The sequence below is a fragment of the Falco punctatus genome (genome assembly GCF_963210335.1).
Source record: "Falco punctatus genome assembly, chromosome: 8".
NCBI classification, from domain to species: domain Eukaryota; kingdom Metazoa; phylum Chordata; class Aves; order Falconiformes; family Falconidae; genus Falco; species Falco punctatus.
This window is the reverse complement of record NC_137588.1, coordinates 47,479,797-47,494,923: the sequence shown is the minus strand read 5'-3', so window position 1 is coordinate 47,494,923 and position 15,127 is coordinate 47,479,797. Positions and strand designations below refer to the sequence as shown.

Here is a 15,127-nt window from a genome sequence, read left to right as displayed (position 1 = left end):
AGCGCAAGGAGCACACCACGGGCAGGTGCTTGTTTTGTTCCTCTCTGTTTGGCATCTTTGCCAATTTTCCCATCTGTTAAATGGCACCAACACCTAACTTGGTTGCAAATGGTGGAGTTTTGGCTTTGGTGTTTAAGACAAGGCTGCACACAGAGTTTGTGACTCCCAGCCTGTCAGAAAGCAACACTGGTTGTCAAACTTTTTGCAGAGTGCTATCAGTTATTGGTGTTTCCTTCATTAGGAAATTATTTTTTCATAAATACTTCTCTTTTCTGCAGCTCTACAGAAGAGATCAACCCTCACCTCCATACCTAAAAGAAAATCCAGGTTTAGCTGCTAAGTTCTTTGTGTGCATATAGGATTGCTGCAACATAGAGCTAAGGCTGCAGATTTGCAGTAGATGTTCTCCCATATGCAATGTCTCCTCTTACCCATAAGTAACGTGTCACTCAGAATGACCCTAGGGTGTTGGGGTTTTTTTCTGAAAACTATGCAGTGTATTTTTATTTCCAATCCTTCTTCCTCTTTGTCCTTGATATAAACTTTCTGCTGCTTCACCTGGAATCATGACAGAGCAAGTATTATTGCCTGCTATCAGTGATTGGTTCATGATAACTGTGCTTCTTAAAACATTGATTAATTTTATTAGTGCAAAGACCAACAGAATTACATACACCTAACACAACCCTAGTAGGACTTAGTACGAATTTGCGTTTGCTGCTGGTGAACATCAAAATTCAAATTTCCTTCTGTTCTGGTTTAAGGTTACTTTTCCCATTTATATTTACAGTTTATAGCCTGTTCTCCTAAGTGCTTGTAAATCTGCTCGGATCTGATACACACAAGCACAAGTGGCAAACAGGTGATAAAGCTTACCACTAACTTGGGATTGTGAACATGCTGTGAGGAAATACTGTAAACATACTACTTTGAAAAATGAGGCTTCTGATTAAAAAAAAAAATGGAGGAAGGGGGATTAATCTGGATTTTTTTAAATGTGTATAAGCATCAAATTAAATTTATTTTTTTAAAGGAACATGCCAATATTGAGATTGCCTATTGTGAAACTTTCTATGTGCAAACACAGGTGTAACTGCTTCAAAAATATTCTTTTGGTTTTGTCAGTCAGTCTTTGCTAGTCATTCAGAACATAAAGTTGACCAAGAACCTGTTTGATCCTTTTTTAGTGAAAAAAAAAATTCTTTAGAAATTTTAAAATTTTAGAAAAATCTAGAAAGTTTTAGTGACACTCAGCTATTGCAAGGCAGTGTTCATGCTCTGCAAGCTCACACAAAAATCATGGGGAAAAAAATGAAACCTGTATTTTTATTACAGTTATCCTACAATCTGACATGATTTTGATCTCTGCGTCCTTCAAGTACTACACATGAAGCTTCTTTTTTTGTTTACTGAAGCTTTAGTAGTGCAATGACTGGTTGTGTTTTCCTTTTTTAAGAATGGAAAAAGCATAACAAATGTTTTTTCTGACTTCATTGAGCTACTCCTTTACTAGAAACTTTCCTAGGTAACTTGAAAACAATAACGATCCTGAGGCCCATGCTGTCACTTTTCAATCTTTATTATGAAAGAGGAGCTAGAGATGTACGTAATGCCTATGTAATACAATTACATAGTCTGCTGCTGACTGGTTGCAAACTCAGAGCTTGGTCAGCATCAGCTATGGCGTGAAGTTTTTATATGAGTTGAAAATTTTGTTTTGAGCACAAACACCTGATGAGGAATTCTGTGGAAATAAAGAAATGTTTGAAGTTAGGCACATCCTAACTTTTTTGGGTTTTGTGCTCAGTTGTGTATTTATGGACAGATGGTAAAATCTTCATATGCTTATAGCAATAATAAGTAACCTGTGAAAAATATAGTTATCAAATTATGAGCTTTGTATATGTGCCGGGAGCAGCTGAGTTGTTTTTCTGATGGCAGTGGAGGTGGTATTTGCAGTTTTCTTCACTGGCTGCTGGTGATTAAACTTCTAATCAACCACAGTGTTCCTGGAAGATTTTAATTACATTTGCTCTTTCTAGGCTGTTTTGATATCAAGTGAACTTTTAAAAAGCCACAGTCATCTTCCACAGAACTAAAAATGAATTGAAATTCTGCCATGCAATTTTAAGCTGACATTTTGATAATTACAGAGAAGCAGCTACAGAAAAATAATGTTCATGTTGAATGCTGGAGCCCAGGGCTGTCACCGTGCAGTGCCCTCATGTTAGACCTCTGGAGCTGGGCAGTGCTCTGCATAGCCTTGCTGCAGGAATACCCATGGCCAGAAAGAAAAGGTGGAATTTTGGGGGCAGAGGGATGAAGGACAGAAGTGTCTTTAGCAGAGCTGAGGCCAGCATTTGCAGCCAGGCTGTGGGCATGCCATGGTTGTGCTGCCTCTGCTACCGCTGTGTTTTTGAAGCACATTTAAAAAGTGATACTCAACTCACATAAAAAAAAAATTGTCATAAGGGCAGGGAAACTTCAGCAGAGAATCTGTATGCACAATAAATGGGGTGAATAGTGTGAATTTTCCTGTGGAGTTTTCACACTGAGTTATCATATCAAATACAGATGCTGAAGCTGATGGCACTGTGATTCCGGTTCTTTCATGTTTTGATTTCTATTGAAAGATATTTTGAGATAAATATACCTGACTCAGTAAGATCCTGTCCCGTACAACTGTTTCTGGAGAAAAGTAAGAATTGCATGTGCACAGCACTTCTGTAGCTTGTACCAGCATGGACTAAAGTTTAGAAATAAAAGAAAGTAACCATGCCAGGGTATTTATCGATACGATGTTAGTAGTGGCACATTGGAGTAACTTGGCTGAAATCTATAATGCCAGCTAAATTCACAATCTCTGTTTATTTGCAAATATGACTACCTTTAAAAAGTGTCCTAGCATTAGCTGTACAAAAGTGGTATGCTTTACTGAATAATTCTGGTCTTCTGATAAGTAGTGTCAGTGAGGAGAAACACAGCACATTTCTAGGAGTCCTTGCCTGAGAGGTGGTTTCTGTTAATATCACACTCACAAAAATATGTCCTACACTCAAGCTGATTATACTGTCCGAACCTTACTCTAACGTAAATACATGGTAAGATTTGGATTTCCCACCTCTTCTGGCTATGAGAACTGTCAGAATTGATGAATTTCCAGGTTTCCTTGGTTAGGCAAAACACTCTGCTCTGCTCTGAGCTGTGATTAGTTAGTTGTAGGAGGGTGTTAGTCTTAGCTTGTTGTGGCTTTGCAGTTTGCTTCTATCTTGTTTTCTAGCTCTAAAGACTGTTAGCGATGCAGCTACTGCAGGAGAAGAAATTTGCTGTAGGACTGATTGTTTATATGAAGGATAATTTAGTGTTTGGTGAAAGGATGGATATGTATCCACTTTGTTTTGGAGGTTGATAACATGCCAGAGTTGCACTGCACTGATGTTAGGCTTGGTTAATCCTCAGTTTCTGCAGGTCAGAAATATTTGTTACTGTGTTATATTAGTGAAAGTCTTGAAATTTGTTTTTAGGGAGTTTTCCACTGAGTTTTAGAACAAAGCGTCTTGGTAAATGTTGGTTTCATGATGTCAATTGAAAATGCAGGTTTAGGCTGCTGCCTAATCACACCTGAGATGACATCAGTGGGATCCCACAAGTCTGGGCAGTGGGCCAGTGTGGCCCTGGTGTATGTCTGTGTTGCATCCTAATGCCATCAGCACAGGGGTTTCTGTCAGCATTCGCCACATGGAGCGGCCACCTCTCGTCTTCCGTCTTCCTTGTGCATCTCCTCTGTCATGCAATGCATTTATTATGCATAAAAGGTCCTCAAGTGACAAATCTCAGGACTGTCCATCCTATTATCTTCTGAAGATAGGTTAAAACGTTAGAATATAGAACACAGAACAGAAGTTAAAAGTAAACTGATGTCCAAAGTCCTGAATATTCCACCTTAATAGGAAGTTTTTACAAAATATTCCCATAGGACTGAACCTAAAGTGGAGCATGATCCAGGAGTCACAGAAAGCCAAGGGCCTGCAGGCCAGGTGGTTTTGATGGACACCACCTTCATGGTATTGATCAAGGCCATTCCATTCCCCTCACATGCGCTTTTGATACAGGTGGTTCCCCGAGAAGCTGTCCTGAACTTTTGAGCTTTTCTACATCCATTACTATTTAATAAGCTAAAAAGATTGTTACCTGGCTAAAAGCTGGTGCCATAAAGACAAAAGGATGGAAGAGACAACCTGTCAAAGCTAGCAAAGTATTTACCACAGGGGATGGAGGGCGGGAGTGTATGTGTGCATAAGATTAAGTGGTTTTTTACTTTGTGACAGGTTATCACAGAGATAAATGTGGCTTTGGTTTCTGTAAATGTGGCAGGCTTTGTTGCTGTCATCTGTACAGTGAAGAAAGCAAGGTCATAGCTGTCATTTCTTTGTTCATGCTTCCAGCTTGGTCTGGATAAGTGGTACAAGTGGGAACCCAACATAGGTCTACTGTATTGAAAGTCAAGTTGGATTAAAAACAAGCAGCAGCTTTAAAAACACATAAGCAAAGTTAACAGCCCTTGTGCAGTGGTAATTTTGCCCTATTGGATGTTTTGATCCCAGCATTTCTGGACCTGGAATGGTCATTAGTTCATAAGCAAGTCCAGATATTTTGCAATTAAATCAACAATATACTCCAATACTATAGGAAAGACAAGTTACGTTGTTTTGTTTTACTGATTTGTTCAATAGCTCATCAGTGACAGAATAAATGCACGCTACAGAACCTAACTAAGTAGGAAAATTGTATTAACGACAAAAAATGAAAGCATAGTATTAATTGCTGGCAATAATTGTGCTACATCTGAAGCTGTGTATTACCTACCTCAAAATAGTGATGAAGCTGTGATACCACATCTAGTTAAAGTCTTTCCACCTCTCAGGGGAAACAATTAGAAAAAATTACAACCAAAATAGTTCTCTGAATTCTTTGGAGTCACCATCATTAAACAGAAAGTGAGAGTGAATATTTGATTATATATGCAATCAGAAGGGAAAATACGGCCTGTTGCAATATTACTGCTGGTCAAGACTGTGAAAGTGAACCGCTTCTGCCTGGCAATCCTTCAAATTCAACCTCTGAAAACAGCTTCAGAAAGGTTTGGGTGAGTGGAGGCATCAGATGTAATTACAAAAGAAGGATGAGAAGATCAAAGAAAAACACTAAGCACAATGTAGGAGAAGCCCGCAAAGCAAAGCTGAAAGGACGAAAGAAGATTGCAGAAAAAGAACTCAACCTTTTTCAGGCACAAAAGGAACAAGAGGTCACTGAAAAATTCAGCAGGGCTTCAAGAAGCAATTTATTGACAAAAGCAGCCGATATGTCTCTGAGGGATTTGATGAATTCTTACCCTCAGCGCTCACCTGGTGAGGCGGAGGTCAGATGCCAGAAAGATAGAAACCTGCCACGAGGAGGGGAGGAAATCACCCTCATCCAGGATCAGCCAAAACGCAATGAGCCTGTGATGCCTCCTAGCACTCCAGGAAGACAACTTATGTGAAGTGATGCTTAATGAACATCAAGTGGGCTGAGGATCAAATCATTCCAAACCCCAAAGATTTTTAACCCTCCTTTCCTGTTTTTGCTTTCATTTTCTGTGTGTGTTTACTCTCCCTGCCCCAATTAAATATTTAATGTGCTGTTACCATTTGTGGGCAAGTCTGATCGTGAGATACTGAAGGCAAAGCCTGGCTTTAACAAGCCTGTTGGGTATTTTGTGTATCTTTTGTATTCTCCCATGTGCTGCCCTACAGCTCAGCCCCACGCTCCTTCTTTCAGCTGCCTTTGGTACATATTGAATTCCAGTTTAATTGCTGTCTGACCTTGGACGCAGAGTGCAATTGAGACACAGTAAACACCAGGAATACGGACATGAGGTAGCTAGATCTTGTCCTCTAGACTGAGCACAAGATAAAGAGTATCAGATATTTGGATGCTGATTAGTGAAGGAGTAAAGATTTGGTATTGGTGCACATGAAACATGGAGGCATTTATTGACAACTAGAATTTCTCTAAAATTGTTTCAAGTTTGCTGCTTGAAATGGGTTATTCGCTTATGTGGTTTGCTTTCTAGAGCTGGACCCTTTCCTTTCCCAGTTTCTGAGCTGCAGGCAGCATCTTGCAGGCACAGAGCGTGTAAGCTCTTTGTGGAAAACAGCTTTTCTCAGCAATAGTTAGTGTCTGCTTTCACTGCCCATGAACTTCTATAACTTCATCCAATGCAGAGACTTTCTGCTCACCGCCAAAGCAGTGAGTTCTTTTTCAGGTTTATATATGACACTGCACAGCATGTTTTATATGTGACATCCCTTTTTAAATGTTACCACTGTTGGACTGGGTGTACTGATGGAACAATTTCAAATGTTTGTGCTGCTTCTGATCTCCTTTGCTTCTGTCTGGACCAGTCATTTTCACATGTAAAAATGTTATGCTAATCCATGCCTTGTTAGTATATTTAGTATCAATTAGCATAAGCAAGGTTGTTGAATGCCATAATTTAAATGCTAGGCACAGCTATTTTGCTTGTGACAGGAAGGTATGAAAAATAATTTTAACAAATATTTGTAATCAAGAAACCGGAGAAATTGCTTTTGAATGGCTATATAACAACCAGAACACAAGTCCCAACATTTTAAATTATGGTGCATCAGTTCTCTAAACAGCATGGATTTGCAGCCGGAAAGGTTTGCATATTTGCCAACATGAAAAGAAATGAAATTGTGAGGAGTGCTTTTCATTACTCATTTTTATTATTTTTTTCTGCTACTGCAAAATGTATCATATTGTAGTTTTATAGCATCTATCTTATTGAGCTGATATGCAAAGCAGAGATGAGTGGAAAAGCCCCTTTGGAGTTGGGTCTTATTTCAAATCGACAACTTCAGCAATAGGTCAGGCTTAGCCCTGACAAAAGCACTTCTTCTGTAGCAGCTCAGTGCTGAAAGAACCATTCTGGGGATCTATATATCATTCAGATCAGGGCCAGTTAGATTAAGCTTTTAATTCATCTTGAAGTTGCAGGCGGCTCCTTCAGACATTTTAAGACTAGCAACTAACTCTGCTTTTACATATTATGTAGCACCGTGGATATGTAAACATGTAAGCAGACCTGTATGTTCACTGTCAGTGCTGTGAGCAGCTGTTCCAGAACTCTGTTTAAAAGGGTAAACCTGCAGCTGTGCATATATATGTCTTTTTCTGTATCCAGTTTCTAGAACAGTGGCTGTACAAGTGTTTGGGTAGATCTTAAGTATTTGGTAAAGCATCATCTAAATTTCCATTTGGGACCTGAGTCTTTATCTTCATGTAAATGGCGGCATGGGAAAAAAAACCTAGGAGACTTGGGATAGTGTTTTGGTACTCATAAATGTATATTTAAGGCTAATGTTGAAGGTTCATGCCAAAAAAAGGTATAGAATATGCTCAACTTTTGTTTAATTCTTGCTCAAATTCCAGCAGTTTATGAAATTGTCATTGTGAATTTCCCCAAAATTTAGTCTGGTAGAATTGGGCCAGTCCTGGGGCAACAGGGATCTCTGTTTTTCTCCCCTGTTTCTTTGTTCCCACCTGTTTGCATGCCATTGGAAATAATTCCTGGGTATTACAGGATACTGTTTTGTTTAGGTTGCCAGGCCCATATTAGAAGGTTGAAAAGGTCAGCACATCCTGGGAGGTGTTTTATTGTAAGCTGTTAACTGAGTCTTGGATTTATGTTCCTGGAGTGCTCCGATATCCACAGCAGGAACAATGAATTACTTTATTTGTGTATTTTTTTACTGCTGTATCTTATAGCAATGAAGACAGTGACTCCACTAAGAGCAGAGTGAATCTTTCTGGTGCTTTTCAGTGAATCTGGATTATTATTATTTTTTTATTTTTCCATGTGGAAGGGCAGGAAAACATTAGACTTTCTCATCTAGCCCCATTAAAGAGAGAAAATAATACATATTTCAGTTTCTAAAACGGTGCTGTAGTCTGAAAGTCATAGGGAAAATAACCTCATGCATAATGCTTTTCTCTATTTGTCCAATGAGGGTTTGCAGCATGCATTTAAAGCTGGTGCTTGCCTGTCTCTGCCCCTGTCCATACACAAACTTCCTCGCTATGCTGGGTGGGGGGTAGCTGACCCCAGGAGTTCTGTACACGGGGGGTAAAGGCACAGAAGAGGAGCAGCGGCCGGGACCTCGTGTGCCCTTGGGGACCCTGCAGCGCCTACTCCCTGGGTACGGGTATGCAGCAGCCACAGCTCCGTACCAATAGCTTCCTGATGGCTGGTTTCTGCTAGGGCTTTTTCCACTAGATTAATGAAATCTTGATGACAATCTTCATAGCTCACAAAACAGGACTGCTGAAGATTTGTTTCATATAAGTTTGCTACTAAAATTTTTGCTGTCACTCCTTTGGCAAGAATTAATTCTAAACCAGGGACTAAGTCTTCAGCAGAAGCTAGATGGAGGGGACCTGGAAAGAAAACAAAGGGCTGACTGGAATTTACTGGTCTGCACCAGATGAGAAGTTATTCATCAGCTTCAGGAGAAGCTTCTTCCACTGAGAGGCATTCCTGGTTACACCCTGCTGCTCTGCAGACATGCAAAAACTCCCAGCCCATATGATTACCAGCGGGGTTTTACTGAGGAGGGGATCTATGGGGACATAAATCACTCACCCTTTGTCCAGCATAGGAATAAAACACTGGCTGCCTTGCAAGAACACCAAACAGGTCAGACAACAGCTGGCTGATGATATATTTGCTACAGTAGGTACTTCATTTGCCCGGAGAAGTTTAGTGCCCACTCTTGGTGCACATGCAGTCTGTGTTTGTATGTTGAAATGGGTGTCCTGTGACAAACCCCAAGAGTTTTATATAGTACTTGCACTAATACTGATCCAGTATGGGACAACTTCTTGGGCTACTGCAAAGTATACTCTGGACACTGGTAGAGGCACGGGTGGAAAACGCAAAAATAGCAGTACAATTTTCTGCACGTGTGAAAAGCACTCGATGGACAAGGGACTAATTCTGTTTGTTTTGGAAATTTTTTTCTGCAAACAGAAATTTCTTCTTCTGTCCATATATATATATCTGTTTGGGAGCTATGCATGAGGTGTGGAAGCATTTGACTGACTCCTGTGTGTGTATGTGAAATCTCCATGGCTTCCTGAAGTGGCATGATGTGCTGACCCTTTCTCCAGCTGCGGGTTTGGCCCTGCTGGCCCAGCAGGGACACTGCTTCCCTGTCAAGCCCTTCAGTGACTAGGAGAAATCATGCTCCACCAGCATGGCTTGTTTAACCCGTGGTTTAAAGGCCATGTATTCCAAAAAGTGTTGATACTCAGTTCTGAAGGTATCCTTGGCTGAGAAAACTAAAAGTGATATAGATATTTTGACCTGAATATCTGCATTTGACTTTTGGGTCCATTTGCTGTAGTTGCAGGGTTATTGCACACACCAGTGTGCTGGCAGCAATGGAAGTAGCATCGCAGTTTGTCTTGGAGCTGTCTCCACCCTACCATTGGTACATCTTGAAATGGAATATTTTTAATTAGTTAATAACTCCAGAGAGTATCTGGATTGGTGTATTGGACAGAATTTGAAAATAACTGTCACCGATGATGTGATTTGGGGAGCACTTCAGCATCAAGATGAAAGTTATTATATAATTGTAATAATAATAATTCAGTCCAGCAGCTAGCATTCTAGGAATGGCATATATCCCTTTTATTGGAAGCATTCTTCATCTGCTGAGACCTTAATGTGAATTCTTTCACATAAATGAAGTTAAGATGGAAATACTCACTGTTACTGCCAAGACAACACATTACAGGGACACTGCAGTTACTCCCCAAAACAGGTGATTCTCTGAAAAATGCACAGACCTCCAAATTTGTCAAGAGTTTTCAGTGTCATAACAGTGTATTTTTCACATTGTATCTTTGTAGTTCCGTGTAGTTCTGCCATGTAATAATGCCACTGAATCTAGATAAAAACTAGCTGCTTAAGAAACAGATTTTCCAAACCTTTCCCCCCCCCAAAAAAAAAAAAACAAACCAAAACTGCTGTTTTCCTTTGATCAAAGGAAGGGAGAGTTTAGCTGTCATTATTTCAGGATTTCATGAATCCTGTCAACATTTATTGGAAATGTCAGTGAATTTAACTACCTGGGAGCTACCTGAAATTACTTAATTTTTTTTCCTGTGATGCCAACCAAAGTAAAAACCTTATTTTGTCCTGTGGGTCCCATGGTAAGGAGGTTTCAATCTAAAAATCATGCTATTATGCTACTTTCTCAGTCATCCCCAATCCCACTTAATTTACATTTACTTGTATATGTAGGTTGGAGCATGATCCTTCTGGTGCAATTTAGTCTTGATTTTAATTTGGTGAATTACTTCAGTATATTAACTGCTGGCAGTAATCATTGCACAGGTCACAGAACTCGTGGTTTCCATAGGGACCATGTGATTCCCCATGATTGCTTACATAGATACTGGTCAACCACTGCCCTGCTGACAGCTGACCATTGTTCCTAAGCTTGCTTTTCGCTGGAATTGCTGTAGCAAGGTATCAGGCATAATCTGGTTTTAGTTGGGTATTCAAGGCAGATGCCACATCTTAACTTCAAAACCTCTTTGTGCCCAGTCTGCTACAAAGAGTCTGCTCCGTGTTACACAAAAGTAGTGTAGTTCAATACACATTAACAACAAATCAAGATACTCCCAGGCAATATGGTAAACTGATGTCAATGTACTGAGGGGCACTTTTGTATCAAAATGAAACTCTTAATTTACTGCAAGCAGGTTGTACAGATGGAGCATCAGAAGATGTGCATTTGCAGGATGGAAAATTGAGACATGTATAAACCTGGCTGTTTGGTGTGCAGGATATGAGTTTGGGAGGTGTTAGTGCTTACCTATCTTAATGAAGCTTGCCAAGCTAATCTCCATTTTAATGCATTGTTTTATCCAGCTTCAAACAGCAAACATTTGAGTGGAATAATCCTATCAGGTTTTTTTTCCAGCAGGAAAGATTACAGCACAGAACATAAACATAAAATTATGAATCTTCATTAAGAAAGTTGTGTTTATTTTGAAAGTTAGGAAATGATGCAATGAAAGTTGTATGTCATTTCAGTTAAAGCGTGATGTCATCAATGATCAGAAAACGGAAAAGTCTTCCTTTTCTAGAGCACCTTCTAGCAGGACATGGCCAGGGGACCATCCGTGCCTGGTGTGCATTCCTGGAACATTCAGAAAGAAATAATACTGATTTACTTGCCCAGGTGGCCAAGAAGTCCAACAGCACCCTGGCATCTTTACCGAGGGGCTGGGCGAGGGGACGGGGCGCACCCCCAGGCGGGTTGCAGGGACACCAGGCTGGGGGACAGCTGATGTGCTGGGGGCAGGAGGCTCTGCAGAGGGACCTGGGCAGGCCGGGCCGAGGGGCCCAGCCCAGCTGGAGGAGGTTCAACAAGGCCGAGTGCCGGGTCCTGCCCCGGGGGCACAACAGCCCCCCCAGCGCTGCGGGCTGGGGCAGGGGGCTGGGAACTGCCCGGCGGGGAAGGGGCTGGGGGGGCTGGTGGCCAGCTGGGCATGAGCCAGCAGCGTGCCCGGGTGGCCAAGGAGGCCAGCAGCACCCTGGCTCGTAGCCGGGACAGCGTGGCCAGCAGGGCCAGGGCAGTGCCCGACCCCTGTGCTCGGCACTGGTGAGGCCGCCCCTCCAACCCTGGGTTCGGGTTTGGGCCCCTCACGGCCAGAGGGACATGGAGGGGCTGGAGCGTGTCCAGAGCCGGGCACGGGGCTGGGGAAGGGGCTGGGGCACAAGTGCTGGGAGGGGCGGCGGGGGGAACTGGGGGGGTTTAGTCTGGAGAAGGCTCCGGGGGGACCTTATCGCTCCCCACAGCTGCCTGACAGGGGCTGTAGGCAGGGGGGGTCGGTCTCTTCTCCAGGTAACAAGTGACAGGACAAGAGGAAACGGCCTCAAGTTGTGCCAGGGGAGGTTTAGATTAGATAGAAGGAAAAATTTATTCACCAAAAGGATTATCAAGCCATGGAATAGGCTGCCCAGGGAAGTGGTTGAGTCACCATCTCTAGAGGGATTTAAAAGACATATAGATGTGGCACTTGGGGACCACAGCAGACTGGCAGTGCCAGGTTAATGGTTGGACTTAATGATCTTGAAGGTCTTTTCCAACCTAAAAGACTCTATAATTCTGTGTAGAAACAGTATACCCTCTTATTTAACATATTTTTTTACCTGATGTGATTTAATTTGACAGAAGCTGAACTAGGGGTGTCTAATGGCTGCTCTTGTTTTCTATTGTAAGGCCCTATGGTGAGAAGTGAAATGTGAAACAGAAATAGCTGGTTAACTATCCACATTAGTTACCCAGCGGTATGTGCATCCGCTCAATGACCTGAATTAGACGTGGTTAGTTTGGTACATTTCTTTGAAGTGCACTAAAGCAAAAGGAAAGCAGGGATCCAAGATCACCTGGATGTCTTCTCTACCCTCTTCTCCCTGAAGTGAACTTCATTGACTGTAAAATTCTTTAGAGTCAATTTATCAGTCATTCATGGAAATACCAAACAATTAAAAACTGCTTTTTCTTTCTCAATAAGGCCACTTTGACCATTATCACAAGACAGAAGTGAAACTAGCTGTCAACCTGGATTGACATTTGTCGTTTGCTTTCTTTGTATAGTTTTGACACATTCTCTTTAGTGCTTTTGGGAACAAAACACCATTGAATTCTTGTCTGTCGCTCAGCTTGCTTAGTTTGTAAGTTCAGGCAGTGCTGAGCTGATGTTGGGTGTGTGAGTGAGGGGGCAAGTACATGCTACACTCCAGCACTGCCTGTTCCAGCTGTTGGGAGAGATGTCCTTGTCATCATGCACCAGGACACGTTTCCCTGGGATCTTGTTCTGTGTTTGGTTGCAATATATACCAGTCTGAGCCTGTTAATTTAGCTGTATACTTCCTCCGTTATGTTCATAGAGGCTGTGGTTGCAATAGAAATGCTCATGTATTAAGATAAAATGTTGGTTTACTGAGTCTATGTTTGTGAACATACCTGGTGTTTGGGTTGGCTGCTTGGTGTTCCCTGGAGTACTTTTATCAGCCAAGTGCCTATTTTGTGAATGTTGCCATTGCTGCTGTCACTGCCATCGCAGGGACCGGGATTAAATGCCCACCTGGCAGCCACGTTACTATATTCATCTTACACAGGCCAGTCTCAGTCAGGTTTGTGGTACATGGTGTGATGCAGCATCTCTGCCCTGGCCTTTCTTTCTGCAAAGGGAAAAGGCTTTTGGGACCTTCATTGGCTGCCAAAATTCCCTTAAAAAGTCCTCCCATTGTTCCATATGTGAGAGGTGCCTTAACACATTACATTCACATCCATATACCTGTTTTCAAATGGCGTTAACTTTTTTGGATGCAGTCACCACAGTGCCACGGCGGTGGTGTCCTGCTTCCCAGCCTTCTCTGCGGCCTGATGGTTCTAATATTTCTCATGGTTTTCTGCTTCAGATCTTCTTGAAGTTTCTCATGTATGGATTTTATATTTTTGAAAGACAAGACTTCACTTGGCACAACGTTCAAACAGATTTCATGGGGTAATAGATGGTTTTCGTTACTGAAATGTGAGCTTTTTCAGCCTTAGGCACTACTGTAATGGCAAACAGAGAACAAAAGTTGCAGTTCTTGATTCCTCTGTGTGCAGCCTCCTCCTGGCTGTCCTTGGCTGTGCCAGACATGCTTCCTGGCTCTGCAGCCTGGTTTCAGGACTGACCCCTGTCCTTCTTTCCCTCCAAGATAGATGCTGTTATGAAATTCTCCCGGTTTTTCTCTTTTCTTATCATGAAACCCCACCTTTTACAGGCACTTTCCTTGCCAAAGCCTCGTGTTCTGGGGAACAGCCCAGCCGTTTTCTATTCCTCCTTCCTGGCCTCTGCTCAGCTCCGTCTCTTCACCAGACGAATCCACACCGCTGTTGTTCACCACCACCTTTTTTATTTTGACACACCAGGACCCTCGACCTTTTCTGATTGTCCCCTGGCTCTCTTGCCTTCTGCCTAGCTATAGTGTCTTGTCATCACCTTCAAAGGGTTCAGCACAGTGTCCTCTACCCCTCTGTCAGTGTTCCCTCCCTCCCTCTGGCAGCAGGGGTCCAGGACAGGCCCCCTCTGTGCTCCCACAGCATCCCTCTTCTCCTGCCAGAGGGCATTTGTTCATGCCACCCTCCAGAGCAAGCGCTTTGCCCAGGTTTCGTCTCTCTCCTATTCTTTCCAGTTTTTATCTGGAAACAATCTCCCCCTGTTTACGGAAGAAACACTCCAACCAGAGATACAAACTCATATCTGCCTCGTGCTGTTGAAGTTGTCCCTAGCAATGTGCAGTATTCCCTTCCTGAGCTCTCAGCTATTTTGGAGTGTGACATACTTAGGGCCAACATTAGGTCTGCTCTGTGGAGTTCTGCCCAGTTTTATTACTATAACAAAGAGAAGCCAGCAGACAATAATGCAGTTTTATTTTCAGCTCTCACTACACTGCTTCATATGGGCTGAAAAATACCGTATTCTTTTTTTCTTTTTATTTCCTTTAAGTACACAAATGTGTATGTCCATGCATACCTGTGTGCAGCTGCAGTGGTGAAGAAAGACCAGAGCAGAGCAGGGACATCTGGTCTCGATTTCAGGAGTCCAGGACTTGATTCCTTGTTCTGAGCAATACAGTGCCAAATGCCAGCTCCGTTCTCTAGTCTCCTTCTTGGGATGTTAAGGAGGAGCAGCCCTTACTGCTCAGACCTCAACACCTGGCTTTTTGTTCCCTGTTTGGTGGCATTAAGTGACCACTGCATTTATTTTGTTTTGGTTTGCATAGCTGTATTTGCTATAGACTGGAAAACAAGTGGCTTTCCAATGCCTTAATATTGTCACAGCCATACGTACATGAAGATCTAGATCACAGAGCTTTAAGCCTCATCTATTGCATTTGATTTCTAACCATTATTATTCACTGGCTTTCATGTAATGAAAAATATATTTCCATCAAAATAGAATGGAGGACATCTGGCTTCTGAGGTCT

General features: G+C 42.2%; 1 protein-coding gene across 5 annotated transcripts in view; it reads left to right on the top strand.

Annotated features, from left to right (window-relative positions):
• The window catches only part of KCNIP1 (potassium voltage-gated channel interacting protein 1), a 435,471-nt gene that overhangs the window by 138,163 nt on the left and 282,181 nt on the right, over positions 1-15,127 (top strand). For 3 of the 5 annotated variants that reach the window (XM_080399998.1, XM_080400000.1, XM_080400001.1), the window contains exon 1: positions 1-15,127. This exon is cut by the window's left edge and continues 26,751 nt beyond it; it is cut by the window's right edge. The exons of the other annotated variants lie outside the window; for them this stretch is intronic. The gene's annotated coding sequence lies outside the window, so the exon portion shown is untranslated. 5 annotated transcript variants of the gene reach the window in all.